Source organism: Salarias fasciatus, chromosome 16 (genome assembly GCF_902148845.1).
Source record: "Salarias fasciatus chromosome 16, fSalaFa1.1, whole genome shotgun sequence".
Classification (NCBI taxonomy): domain Eukaryota; kingdom Metazoa; phylum Chordata; class Actinopteri; order Blenniiformes; family Blenniidae; genus Salarias; species Salarias fasciatus.
Window position 1 is genome coordinate 5,211,894 of NC_043760.1, and position 15,524 is coordinate 5,227,417.

Genomic DNA, 15,524 nt, shown 5'->3' on the forward strand with positions numbered 1-15,524 from the left:
CTATCAATATAGAGTTCACACTGCTCCTCTTCATCATTTTGCTCCAAAGCGTGCATGGGTCGCCTTTGTGGGTTTGATGCACTTGGGACTTTGGCTTTACATGCTTTGGCGAAGTGGTTGTATTTTTTACACTTCATGCATTGTTTACCTTTTGCAGGACACACCTCTTGTGGACTGTGTGTGCCTCCACATCTGAAGCATTCTTTGTCTGTCTGCTTGTAGCTGCTGGCTTTAGCATATTTTGGAGTGCTTTGTCTCTGTTTCACTGCATGCACAACATCTGTCTTGTCTTTAGCTGTTGCTCCTGTCATCTCTCTGAGTTGGGACTGAGCCAGCTCATGTGCACGCGCGATGTCTATTGCTTTTTCCAGCGTGAGGTTCGCCCCCTCGTTAAGCAGCTTTTCACAGACTCGCGGTGAATTTGTTGAAAAAACAATGCGGTCACGGGCCATTTCGTCTCCATTTGGATATCCACAGTTTTTCACCAGCAGTTTTAAATCCGTCACGAAGTGATCAAAGGACTCACCCGGGGCTTGTACTTTCTCATGGAAGCGGTACCTGGCGTAAATGGGGTTGGACCTGGGCGTGATGTAGGCAGCATACCGATCATAATATGTCTGGAGCTTCTTTGCCTCATCAGCTGTGAGTGTCCATGTGGAGTAGACATCTTGTCCCTTTTCCCCGATCCACAGAAGCAGGTAGCTGCATTTGTCCGCCTCCTCTTTTTCACGGACCGGGTCGGAAAATATCAGCTCCGTCTGTTGTCTGAAACGCCGCCGTGCCTCCGGTAAATTGGCTGAGTCCGAGTCCATCCGAGGCGCTGGAATGCCGTATGCGTCCATCCTGTGCTTTTTGGTGGGTATTTGAGCCTCTACTCTGACACCATGTTGTATTTGCCCTCTGGCTGTAGACTAATCTTTATAAAATAACCACATGAGAATGAATGAAGTCAGGTCACTTTACTCAGCCATGTTGAATCCCGCACGTACGTACAGATCTCGCGACACTTCAGTACACATTCACATTGCGACAGCGCTCTCTGGAGTCAGTATGTTACAGGGGGAGAGCGGGCGGGCGAGCAGCGCGCGTGCGTGCTCTCGACTCGAGGTCTACCGCGCTGGTTCAACCTTCTACTCTCGGATTAGTAAAGAGGAAAGGCGGAGAAAGATGAGCCTGTCTTCCTATCTCACACGCACAGATGCACGACTAGCCGGTATCTTGCGGGTCTGATCTGTGAGGAGGAAGCGAGTGCTCGTGAAGGTGCGCACGGGAGCGCACGAGGAGAGAGAAAGAGATGGAGAAAGAAACAACAGTGCATATATCATGAACGGCTTCAGTCCTGGTTCACAATAAAAACACAAGCATTTTCACCACTATCTAGGCCTAATGGTGCGTTTACACCGGACGCGAATAGCGCGGCGCGATTCGCCCCTGGTCGGCCGCATGTGCATTTTGTGACCCAACAGCGGCTGCCGCTGAATTCGCGTCTCTGTTGCCGGCGGTCTTTTCGACAATGGCAGATGAGATCGAAACATTGGCTTTTCTTTATTTGCTAAATAAAGCCCGACAACGTCGTCATCGCGAGTCCAGGCCACGTATCTGGATTCATAATATTTTGGAGAGGTGTTCAGAGTATGGTGACTTTCACCATTTACTCCAGGAGCTGCGCCAGGATGAAGGACGCTTTCAGCAGTACTTCCGCCTCTCCCGGGCCCAGTTTGACGAGCTGCTGTCCCGCATCGGCGCTCGCATCACGTACCAGGACACCAACGACAGGCGCTCTATTCTACCTGATGAGCGCCTTTCCATCTGTCTGTGGTAAGTGTGCTAAACCATGACTAAACCAGGTCATTAATTGCTTTGAAATACAGTTCAGAGGTCAAAGTACAATTTAAACCATTCACTACATGAAAAATCCTAATTCTGCTCTTAATACATTCACATTTCAGCCTTTTGTCAAAAATCTGATTCCTTTCAACTGAGAAATTTCCTGCGTCGTGTTTTATATATTTTTTTTCTGAAAAGTGTGCTTTTAACACATAGTTTATACAAAAATAAATCAAAACATATACAATGGGGGAAATAAGTATTGAACGCATTAACTGTTTTGTCATTACATCTATTTCCAAAGATGCAATTCATGTAACATTTCTTCCAGACACTGGTATTAACTCAAATAATCCACACATGAAAAGAAATCACAACATTCAAATCCAAAAATAGTGATTATGTGGAATTAAGTGCAATAACACAGGAAAAAAGTATTGAACACACTATCTGAGACTCGTTTAATACTTTGTGGAGAAGCCTTTGTTTGCAATGACTGCTTCCAGACGCTTGTTGTATGTATGAACTAATCGCCCACACTGCTCAGGTGTGATTTTTGCCCATTCCTCCGCACAGATTGTCTTCAAATCCTGAATATTCTTTGGTGCCCTCTGGTGAACCCTTATCTTTAGTTCTTTCCACAAATGTTCGATCGGATTTAAGTCAGGTGATTGACTGGGCCATTCTAACACATTGATTTTCTTTTTTTTAAACCATTCGAGAGTCAACTTTGCCGTGTGCTTCGGATCGTTGTCCTGTTGAAAGGTCCAGCCCCGTCTCATCTTCATCATCCTGGTGGATGGCAGGAGGTTCATCTCAAGAATTTGCCGATAGATGTTTCCATTCATTGCTCCTTCAATTATATGAAGTCTGCCAGTACCACGAGATGAGAAACAACCCCATGCCATGATGTTTCCACCATCAAACTTCACTGTTGGTATAGTGTTATTTGGGTGATGTGCAGTGCCATTTCTCCTCCAAACATGGTGTGTAGTATGACAGCCAAAAAGTTCAATTTTGGTCTCATCTGACCAGACAACATTCTCCCAGTATTCCACAGGCTTATCCAGATGCTGTTTAGCAAACTTTAGACGAGCTTCAACATGCCTTTTTTTGAGGAACGGAGTCTTGCGGGCTGAGCGTCCATAGAGGCCATGGCGGTGGAGTGCATTGCCTATCGTTTTCTCTGTAACACTTGTACCTGCTGCCTACATGTCTTGCTGGAGTGCTTTCCGGGTGGTCCTTGGCTCTTTGAGAACTCTTCTGACCATCTTTCTGACTCCCTGGTCAGAAATCTTGCGAGGAGCTCCTGTGCGCGGCCTGTTGATGATAAGGTGATGCTTCTTCCACTTGCGGATAATGGCCCCAACGGTGCTTACTGGAATACTCAGATTCTTTGAGATAAGTCTGTAACCAGTTCCATTCTGATGCTGAGCAACAATCAGGCTGCGAAGGTCTTGAGAGAGCTCCTTGCTTTTACCCATCATGAGATGTGTCTTGTTTGACTACTTGGTGAAAAAACAACCTGTTTATAGGGCCATCAATTAGCACTAACCCAGCTGATGTTGGTTTGCACTTATAGGAAGTACAAAGACTAATTACTTTCAGGTGTGAGATGGTATGGTGCCTTTCCTTGACAAACTATACAGCTTTCCCATGGTGTGTTCAATACTTTTTTCCTGTGTTATTGCACTTAATTCCACATAATCACTATTTATGGATTTGAATGTTGTGATTTCTTTTCATGTGTGGATTATTTGAGTTAATACCAGTGTCTGGAAGAAATGTCACATGAATTGCATCTTTGGAAATAAATGTAATGACAAAACAGTTAATGCGTTCAATACTTATTTCCCCCATTGTAGCTGTCATTGGTAATTCGAGGGGAAAAAAATTGGAAAGGTCCAAATACCTAAATATTACTTAATTGCAGGGATGTGTCTGTAAAATTTATTAGTTTTTGTCAACTTCAAATGTTATAACTTCAAGATGAAAAAAAATGCAAGATCCCACCCCCAACAAAAAATGAAAATAAAGAAGAGAAGAAAAGAAAGGGAAACAGGCAATGGGTCACTTATCAAAATAATCTGATCTATCAAGCACCTCTATAACAGCAGGAATGTGTAGTTTATGTACAGATATACTGGCTGCTGCTTTTTAAGAAACTATTTACAGCTTCCGACACAGACGTCCCTTTAAACTCAATAAATCCAAATATATCTATTATGTAGATATATCATTTGTGCAGCCATCTGGACAGGATCTGGTGTTTGTTCATCTAATTTCCAGCTGGACGCAGAGCGCAGGGGAGGAGTTTTTAATGTGGCAACGGGAAGGGAAATTGTGTAGTGGTGTACAGTATTGATTGTTGAATTGATGCTGTACACCACGGGGCCTGACAACACCACCCTGGGAGTTACACCCAGGGAAATATGTGCATCATAAGGTGCCCCTTACAGCACCCAGGTCCGGAACTAAGGCAGCAGGAGACGTGGTTCCGTTCAGAAAATAATCTTTTATTAAATACTTGAAATCGCACTCATACCCTAAAAATGGAGGGAAAGAAGGGGGAGCCCAAACAGAGGCTGGCTTACCGTTGGGGGCACAGTGTGTGAAGGGAAAGAGGGTCTCAGGGATCACCCCAGACACACGTGAGCACTTTCACACCAAATAAAGATGAACACACTCAAACTATGGGGTGCACACACGTCACACAGGAAGGAGACCGCCACCCGGGGACACCTGCACCACCAGCGCCACGCTCAGCCTCTGAAAGGGAGGGAAGAGAAAGGAATCGTTAAAAAGAAGGGTTTCCTAATACACTCACACCAAACGATAATCCAAACAAATCAATAATCATAATTCACTAGGACATGGGTGGTGGGCAGTCACAACACAAGTGAAATAAATAAATGAACTGTAAACTGCCCCCACCTGTAATTAATATAAACAATACTCAATTCTTTTAACCAAACAGAAGGGGGGTAAGGGGGGAATGCCCCCTTACAACAAAGGAAACTTAACAAAAGAGGAGACAAGCAATAGAGCACAAAAAGAAATGTGCCATCACATGCAAAATCAAATTAACAAACAGCAACCCAAATAAGAAAAGAAACAATACGTGTGATGGCGCAACCAAAAACAAACAAATCAGACACACATAATGTAAATGAGGCCCCCTAAATAAAGGAGGGGGGAATTAATATATGGATAACCCTCATTCATTCATGTCATTAAAGTAATTCGGGGTGGCACACCACCTGACAATTGAGTCCAAGGAGCTTAACAGCCTTCACTGCCGGCGGCGTGCAGGTTGTGAACAGGGACGGATGTGGGGGGCCATGCAGCGGTTCCGCCGACACTGAGGAGCACGCAATCTGGAGCAGCAATTGTCGTTGTGGCCGCACCGTCACCACCAAGGCAGTCTTTCCCCGACAAAGCAGCGGCAGAGCCCTAGCATGCAAAATGGGGGTCTGGTTAATAAAGTTTTGTGCGAGAGGAGGCCATTAGAGACGTGTTGTCCACATACCACCCAAAAGCATTCGTCTGTCCACCCGAAAGAGAGGAGGCGCGGCGTCACAGAGGTAATGACCTACGCGCGCACACACACACAACAGGTGATTACTGCTACTGCTGCTAACTAGCGACATAGCCGCGCACCAAGAGGGGGCCAAAAAAAACAATCGCACTCACCGCAGTTTAGTGGTAGCTCAGCCTGGCCAGCCGTTCATTCAAAGGAAGGCTAAGCAAAACGCCTTCTTCTTCTTTAACTGTTATACGGCAGACGCGGCTATATCAGCGCATTACCGCCACCCTCCTGATAAATGAGTGAATGAACTCTCACAGTTATGGCTCACAAAACTAACAGTGAAAAACTGTAGCATGCAAGCTACAGGGGGAAATAAATAAATAAATAAATAAATAAAACCTAGATTCTATTCATTAACCGCGTCCTCCTAAGATATTCAAATAAATACTTAACAACTGCATGGTCAGATGACTTGTCTAAAATTTCCTTCACTCTGAAGATCACCTTCTCGTCCTCAACCTTACTTTTAAAAACTCTTCTCTCTCTTTCATAGGTTCTGCATCTAATCAGAACGTGCTCTATGGTTTCTGCTTCATGACACTCATCACATTCTCCAGAGTTGTGCTTCCCCATTAACTGCAGTGTTTTGTTCAGACCAGTGTGTCCTATTCTCAATCTTGTGAATACTACTTCTTCTTTCCGCAACCTTATTCTCTGACGTCCCAAACCAACCTTTGGATTCAAATTATAATAAGCCCTCCCCTTGGACTCTTCATCCCATCTGTCCTGCCACAAATTCCTCATGTGTTTTTTAATTATCGACTTGACCTCCGATTTAGACAGTTTACAATGGATGGAGACAGTACTTCCTCTTAAAGCCCACTTTGCACACTTATCTGCCAGCTCATTCCCATCCAGGCCCACATGAGCTGGAACCCAAACAAATCTGATGTGAGTTCCTAAATTTTGAATAGACTGGAGAAGAACCAATATTTCCCCAACAAGTTCACTTCGTTCGCTGACATTACCTGATTTAAAGTTTTCTAATGCTGACAACGAATCTGTGCAGACTATTGCTCTGAGTGGTTTAACCTGCTCCACCCATTGTAGTGCCATAATAATTGCTACCAGCTCAGACGTATATACAGATACAAAGTCAGACACTCTTGCAGACACCCTAACATCAAACTCTGGTATTACACATGCCGCAGCAACAGCCCCCGACTCTGGATCTTTTGATCCATCAGTGAATATCTGTAAATATCCATAATAATTATTTATATATCTCATTGCCAATTTGCCACTGTCTCCCTTAAAACTCTTAACTTTCTCGTGCAATGAAGTATCAACATCTGGAGCTGGTAACAACCATGGTGGGTACGGCTGACACATGATCGATGGACTTAACTCTAGATTTGCAACACCAGCTTTTACTGCTTTTCCTAGCACCCCTATACCAAAAGTCTCTCTCTTAATTTTCGAGTTCTCCCATGTTGGTACAAGTACACTCTTAGTTGGATGATCATCCTTATGTCCTTTTAAATTCACATAATATGCCAATGTCAGCTGCAGACGCCTCAACTCAAACGGCATTTCCCCAACTTCCACCTGAAGCGCACATACTGGAGATGATCTCAGTGCTCCAGAACAAAGTCTAAGTGCTGTACTTTGAATCACATCTAGCTTCTGTAGTTCAGATTTTGCTGCAGACCCATAAGCTATACAGCCATAATCAATGACAGATCTAATTAATCCAGCATATAACCTTTTCATTGAAATCATATCTGCCCCCCATTCCTTACTACTCAAACACCTAATGATGTTTATAGCCTTCTTGCATTTATTAATCAGCTTCCCAATATGGCTTTGCCAAGTCAACTTGGAGTCAAATTGCATACCTAGAAACCGCACACAATTAACTCTTTCTAGATCTTTACCATACAGTTGAAATTTGACACTTTCCTGAATTTTCCTAAATGAGAAAAACATAACTTTAGTTTTTTCCACAGAAAACCTGAATCCCCATTTACCCGCCCACACCTCAACACCATCAACAGCTTTTTGTAAACCATTCACAATAGATGAGACATTCTTTCCTCTTTTCCAGATGGCCCCATCGTCTGCAAATAATGATTTCCCAATAGAATAATCCAGTCCTTCAAATATGTCATTTATCATTATTGAAAAAAGGATAGGAGATATAACACTGCCTTGAGGCACTCCATTTTCTACTGTCAGACATTCTGAGAAGCAACTATTAATTCTAATTTGAATCTCTCTATCGCTGAGAAAGTTTTTAATCCATTTATACATCTTTCCATCTATTCCAATCCTTCGAATTTTAATTAGCACACCTTCTTTCCAAAGCATATCATACGCTTTTTCTACATCGAAAAAAACCGCTGCAACTACTTCCTTACATCCGTGTGCCTTTCTTATGTCACTCTCTAATTTTATAATGGGATCCATTGTTGACCTGCCCTTCCTGAACCCACTCTGAAACGGGGAAACTAGATTGTGTGATTCAACATAAAAACTCATTCTTTCCACAACCATCCTCTCCATTATCTTACCAAGGTGTGACGTTAATGCGATTGGCCTGTAATTTGATGCTATCGTTGGGTCTTTTCCTGGCTTTCTAACTGGAATAACCACAGCCATTTTCCAACATTTTGGAACTCTACCACACTCCCACACTTTATTAAATAATATCAATAATATATTAAGCGCATCGTCGCTAAGATGTTTCAACATTGCATAACTTATTCTGTCTTTCCCTGGGGCTGTAATTTTTGCTTTGTTTATGGCCTTTTTAAGCTCCCTCAAAGAAAACAACATGTTCAGGCTACTATTTGAGTCTTCTACATTTTCCAAGAGATGCTGATATTGTTTCTTGGTCTCCTCTCTTTTTGTTCTCTCATCATTTGTCAGGTTAAAACTACTGTGTACTTTAGCAAAAGTCCTAGCCATTAGCGTTGCCTTCTCTACATCTTTCACTGCAACATTCCCATCATTCTCAAGAACTGGGTAGCTCCAAGACTTCTGCACCCCACTCATTCTTTTAACAACTCCCCAAACTTCATTTATACATGTTTGTCTCCCTATCGTGTTACAATAATTTTGCCAATAGCTCTTTTTAGTCTTTCTCACCACTTTCCTCACTTTTGCCTGTTCTCTTTTATACTCAATAAACTCATACATATTAAAACACTCTCTAAACTTTTTGAAGGCCTTATTTCTTGACTTTACAGCTTGAGAACATTCTTCTGTCCACCAAGGAACCAGCTTCCGCTTCTTACCTCCTGTCTTACTCTGCCCTATAGAGGATTTTGCAGCTTCTGCTATAGCAACAGTTACCTTTTCACTAAGCACATCTACATCATCTACGATATCAATCTGGCTCATTTGTCTCTCACTTAAAAATCTAAACAATGTCCAGTCTGCTTTATTAAAATTCCACCGTTCATAAAAGACCCTAGACGCATCACAGCTCCAGTTACCAAGTCTGCAAACAATAGGATAATGGTCACTTCCAATTGTTGTATCACTTAAAACTTCCCAACTCACTTGATCAGCCAGAGCTTGAGAAACCAAGGTCAAATCCAACACCGATTGTCCTGTAACCCCTATACGCGTAGGTGACCCATCATTTAACCACACCAATCCTTTTTTATCAATAAACTCTTCTACAACTGTTCCATTGTGATCAATTTTACTTCCTCCCCAAAGAAAGCTGTGTGCATTAAACTCACCCAACCAGATTATTTTCCTATCATCTTGTCCTTCTATCCTTTCTAACGCAGCCATCTCCAGCCTATGACAAGGGTTGTAAAAATTTACAACAACTAAACTACCATTAACACCCCATACTTCAATAACAACATATTCCAGTTCATCACCCTTCCCCAAAACTCTATAGGGAATTCCTTCTTTAATGAATGTTGCACACCCACCACCACCCCCACCAGGTCTATCTCTTCTTTCACAAACATAACCATTTAGAACAAAGTTTAAATGTGGTAGCAACCAAGTCTCAACTATACATATAATATCAGGTGTAACTTCTCTTTCAAAAACAAATCTTTTAAACTCCTGGCCATTAGCCAACAGGCTCCTCGCATTCCACTGTAAGAAATAAATGATTTAGGTCCTTGCTTTAGAAGATGACGCCGATCGCTGCGATGACTGTGATGGCTGTGCCGACTGTGCTGACGATTTCTCTGTCATTTCTCTGAGCTGAAGTTCCTCATACACTGTCTCCCATGTAATATCTCTAATTCCCAGGTATCTTGCAGCACTTTTAACAACAATAGCAGTTTTCTCTGATCTATGCTTTGCTTGGAAAGTACAGTTAATAATTTCAACCATGAAGTATAAAAAATCCTTTTTCTTGACAATCAGTGAGTCTGCATCTATTGCCAGACTCTGCACAACTCCTGGTCCATGATTCAGCTTAGGCTCAACTCTCACTTGCTTTGCTGCCTCAGCATAAGATAACTTCCTCTCTGCTCTGATCTGCTGAATTTCAGCTGCCCTCTTTCTAGCCTCACAATCTCTGTGGCCCACACTGTGTGCACCTCCACAATTCACACACTTCTCCCGCACTCCTGTTCCACATGTGCCGTAGTCATGTTCTCCTCCACAGCGCCCACACGTTAGATTTCCTTTACAGTAGGCAGCAATGTGTCCATACTTCTGGCATTTAAAGCAGCGTAAAGGTGGCGGCACATACAGTCTCACACTATAGTTTAAATAACCCACTGTGACAAACTTAGGGAGCACCTCTTCTTGAAATTCTACCAACACTGATAAACTATCCACCTTTTCCCCTTGTCTCCAAGTTTTAAGACGTTTCAATCCAAGCACCCGTCCACCACGCATGTTCCCCTTCATCTTTTCCAAATCCTCATTCAAAGGGATTCCATAAATCACCCCCTTACAGACTTCTCCTACTCTCATTCTTTTACTGACAGCCAAAACTTCTTTCTTACACACACTGCTCAGCCTTAATGCTTTTCCTTGCTGGATCTCATCCTTACACACAATCATCAAGTCACCATCCGTGTGGACTCTCGCTCTCACCACCTCTCCAACTTTATCGCGCAAAAACTTTGTTAACACCACTGGCCCTACAGTCCTAATATCATGCCCTTCCTTAAACTTGATAAGCACCTTAAGACCTTCCTGATCCGTTCTCCTCCGCACAACTCTCTCCCTCCCTTGCCTGTCATCTGAATCACTTCCTTGACTCAACACTCGCTTCCTTTGTGATTTAACACCCTCACTATCGCTCTCATCCATACTATCCTCACCCCAAGTCCCCCCCGATCCTGCCATAAGGTGATTGTTCACTCCCTCTTTCAGGATTACCGGTGGCTTTCGCAAAACAGAAACCGCGTTAAGGAAATCGCTTGTCTCGACGACAGCTCTCCGCCAGCTGCCGGCTGCGCGTCCGACTGAATGTTGGCAATGTTGACAGATCTGGACCAATCAGGTGCCTTGTTTCAACATTTCGACCAATCGCGGCGCTCCAATGTTGATAAAGATCAAAATCTACAACATTCGACCAATCCGGAGACGGAAATTTTAACACTGAGCGGGAGGGCGGAAACTTGAAGAAAAAAAACAGAAGCCTCGTTTTCTTATGCCGCTGTCAGAACAGTTTATCAAATCGATCTTAATTGAAGGGAAAACGAGGGTATCGCTGGTAAGGGAAGGCTTTCTTCACTCGCAGCAATGTAAGTACTAGTTTGTTTCATGTTGTCATGTCTGTTTTACAATGAAAATGGTAAAAAAAACTCTTAATTTATGCAATTTGTTGGATGAGGTGCAGTAAACAGTCTGGCTAATCATGCCTTGTGACTGTAAAAAACAGGATCCTAATAATGCACACGATGTAATGTCTCAAGAGTTATAGTATACATTGATTTTATTATATTATCAAATGCTTTAAGCCATTTCTTGCTATCTAAAGGATGCTGTGCGGTGTGAGCAATCCATATCTCTCTCCCTTGTGTGTGTGTGTGTGTGTGTGTGTGTGTGTGTGTGTGTGTGTGTGTGTGTGTGTTCATATATATATATGCACTGTTATAATCAGCTGTTAGGATCATTATGATCAGCTTAGGTCAAGTTAGGCTACATTATAGAACAGGGGTTTGAGATTTCATATACTTTGTCACTTCGTCACTTTTTCATCTGTAGAATTGTTATGGTCTTATCAGACAATATAAGACTGATAGCTCTTAGGTCGTTCATTTCTTTCTTTAAGTTGCCGAAAGCTATGTCATCCTAAACAAAATCTCACAAGGCGGTACCAGACTCAGTGTGGATAGCCCTCAGAAGATGTGCCACCACTGGGGTTTGGCCTGCGGATGAAGGAAACAGGTCTGCACCACAGCAGAGGAGGCGGTATACCAGCTGTATCAAAGGGTAAGAATATCTCCGTGACATAGTAAAAGCCATTTAATACCATGTTGCTCTCATGCTGAGTACTTTTTGTGATGAAGTTGCTGTTCACAAATAGAAACATGACGTACATATGAAACACAGATTCCCATATTAGTAGAATTGATGTGTGTTTGAGTATAGATCGAGAAATGTCCACGTCAGTTTTCTGGACAGAGGTCATTGTTTGGAAATGAATGTAAATGTGCATGTGGATTCCACAGTCAGAGGGTAATGCGAGTCATTTAAAATCTGAGGTTATTGTGCATACATGAGTACTCATGGCCACACACACACACACACACATGCAATAGTGTAAGGTTTTATTGATGGGAGCCTGGTACAAATTGAGCTGGATCTAGTCTGCGCTCTGTCTCTCCTCTGCAGGCTGCAGCCAGTCCCGGAGCCACCCCCCCACGGCAGCGTGGGTCAACAGACTGCAGCCGGAGCCGCCGCTACAGGCCCTGTGCAGAAACACTCTGCAGCTACCGGCCTCCAACATCGCTGAACTTGTCAATGGTAATTAAATGCTCAAATTAAGTGTTTCAAATTTTCACTGATTGAAATCATACTCTTTTGATTTGACTCTACTGTGATGCTTTTCAGTTTATCAAGTCAAGATTCAGTGGTATCATCTAACAGCTGCAAAGCCGAGCCTCAGTGCGGCCAGACAGGTAATCCGGGGTGTGGGAGATCTGCTCATGCTTGGTTAACATAAATAGCAACTGGATTTTAAAAGTGAGTTGCCTTTTGCAGGTCGTGACCACTGCATCCACAAATCAACCAGCTGCCTCAGCCCCGGGAGTTCCATCCACCCCCACCGTTGTGGCTTCCTCTGTGTTCTCTGCCTCCAAACTGCAGGCTTCCTGGCTCTTCTGGGACGGCCTCTTCTGCATCTCTTCTGCTCTGCAGTTCATCACATGAGGCTGCAGATATGGTCAGTAATCGTTTTCAGAACATATCCTTCGCTATGTTTTGTGAAGTAATAAGTTGTTCATGAAATGTTGCCTTGCTTTTTCTATTTTTTCACTTTTTTAACTCCAGGCTGTTGATGACAGGAACAGAGCAGGATACCAGCATGTGGACAGGCTCGCAGCTTTCCTGGTTGAGCTGCAGGAGCGGACGTCTCTCCGCCTTTCCAACCAGCAGGTGGACACCATCACAGCTCTGTGGGACAGCCTGGACGAAGCTGACAGGAGGCGGGTTGGACGTGCAGCTCGGCACCAGGAGAGACTGTTGAGTGGACTCACTGTCCTCAGTCAGAGGCAGTGTCAAAGGAACAATGGTTAGAGGACATGATTAGAAGGGAGCTCAAGTCACTCTGATAGAGATAGTTTTTCACTGTAACTGTTCTTAAATCAGTTATGTTTCTAGTTAAATTTGTTATTTACAGTCTTGTCATTGTTGCTTTTAAATAGTAATTTGGAATTGTTTTGCAATCCACTGTAAATAGTTTTGTAACAGTGTATTATAGTTGTACTGTATGATTGTCTATGATTAAGTAACACATTGTATATTAACTGAGAATTGTCTTATATCACTTGATTTTAGGTTTGTTGTTTAAAATCTTTCAAAGAAAATTGTGTTTTCACATGAATGAAAAAAATGGAAATATGATAAAGGATGTGAATGAGAGTTTCGATCACATGGTGCAATAATAATCACAACAAGAAAACATGTCTTTATTCGGAACATTTTATTTACCCACAGCATTGAAATCCACTACAATATGTATAAAAACTAGAATAAAATTCACATAAACATGTAAAATGGAGCATGATTTCTAATTGATATCTTTCAAAGAACAAGGATGACAACAGCGTCATCTCCGGGGATCCTTCATCCCTCCACGAGATGTGAGTATTTTCATCAAACCTCTGGGTGATGTCATCTCAAGCACAGCGGTGTGAGTTCGAATCCCACGAGGATCCACATCTAAATAAGTTTTTGGCATTAAAAGAGAACCGGAGACAATAAAGCAGTTCTGCGAGTGTATATGACACCAACATGCCCAATTTTTCCTCTTTTCTCTTTTTCTTTTCTTCTTTTCTCCTTTTTTCTTCTCCCCTCTTCTTCCCCCTTCTCCCCCTTCTTTGTTGGACGAGTGTTCCCCAGCCTCTCCGCAGGCTCGCCTCCGACCGTCCACCAAGCTAAGCAAAACGCCGTTCAAGGCGAGCGAAAATGCAGACCCGGAAGAGAGACGCCGAAGGGGCGGGGCATGCTCTTAATTCCAAAACAGCACCTGGAGCGCAGATACAGTGTGCCTTTATAGCCAGCTCCCCCTGCTGGGATTGGCTAGTTGCTGCAGGCCACCCAGAAACCTCCTCCTGCTACATTAATCTACTGCACCGTTCCTCAGTCTAATGCAGGGGTGGGGAACCCTGGTCCTGGAGGGCCGCAAACCTGCATGTTTTCCATGTCTCCCTGCTTCAACACACCTGAATCGAATCAAGATTCATGGCCAAGTCCAGCAGAAAGCCAGATAACGAGCCTCATTGCAATCAGCTGTGTTGAAGCAGGGAGACATGGAAAACATGCAGGTTTGCGGCCCTCCAGGACCAGGGTTCCCCACCCCTGGTCTAATGTGTCAAACCGTTGTGAGAAAAAAGCACATCACACGAGGATGGAAGTGTGAGAACGAAAACCAGCAGCCAGGTCTAAACCAGGGTCCAAACCAGATCTAAACCAGGTCTAATCCAGGTCTCAGTTGCTTTCATTTTATACACAGGCCCAAGATGAAACATATTTTATTATTTCTATCATGTTATTATAATGAATCTGTTGTTTACTTTCAGGTTTCTCTCCACTGGTGACTCCTACCGGACCATCGCTACCAGCTTCAGGGTGGGGGTCTCCACTGTCTCCACCATCCTCCCAGACGTGGTGGCAGCCATCCGGGGCGGCCTGGTGGAGGAGTTCATGGCTGTGCCTGGAGCTGAGGAGTGGAGGTCCATTGCAGAGGAGTTCGAGGTGCGGTGGAACTTCCCTCTGTGCTGTGGCGCTCTGGATGGGAAGCATGTCAAAATAAAGGCACCTCCCAACTCAGGGTCGCTGTTTTACAACTACAAGGGGGGCTACTCCATAGTCCTCCTCGCTGTAGTGGACGCACATTACAGATTCAGGGTCATTGATGTTGGAGGGTACGGCAGATCGAGTGATGGAGGGACCCTGGCCAACTCTGTCTTCGGTCAGGCTCTGCGTGAGGGCACACTGGATCTGCCTCGTGACCGGCCCATACCTGGAGCTGAACACAGAGGACCCCAGCCACATGTCTTTGTTGCAGATGAGGCCTTTCCGCTGCGCAGGAATTTAATGTGCCCCTTCCCTGGACACGGCGACCTTTCCCGTGAGCAGTGCATCTTCAATTACCGTCTCTCCCGGGCCAGGCTGGTGGTGGAGGATGCTTTCGGGATTTGGTCTGCACAGTGGAGGATGTTTTGCCGTGAACTGGAGGTCCTCCCAGAAGTTGTGGAGAAGTGCGTGAAGGCCACATGTGTTCTCCACAACTTCATGAGGATGCGTGGGCCAACACCTGCTTTGAGGAGAGCTCCAGCCCAAGGGGAAGAACCACTCCCAGGTGTGAGGCGGGTGGGAGCCAACAATTCCACCAGAGAGGCGATGGAAACGAGGGAGGTGTTCATGGCCCACTTCAGCGAGGAGGGATCTGTGCCGTGGCAGCCAGCAGAGTAGTCAGTCCTCCACACGACTGACCCACAACGGTTCT

General features: G+C 44.1%; 1 long non-coding RNA gene across 2 annotated transcripts; it reads left to right on the forward strand.

Moving 5' to 3' along the window:
• Positions 1-10,999: 10,999 nt before the first annotated feature.
• LOC115403490 (uncharacterized) lies at positions 11,000-13,784 on the forward strand. 2 transcript variants are annotated; one of them, XR_003933213.1, is made up of 6 exons: positions 11,000-11,094; positions 11,625-11,785; positions 12,188-12,319; positions 12,407-12,474; positions 12,557-12,737; positions 12,845-13,784. It is a non-coding gene; the product is annotated as an uncharacterized LOC115403490 (long non-coding RNA). The 2 variants fall into 2 exon arrangements; XR_003933214.1 differs by having other exon boundaries at positions 11,004-11,094; positions 11,664-11,785.
• Positions 13,785-15,524: the final 1,740 nt, after the last annotated feature.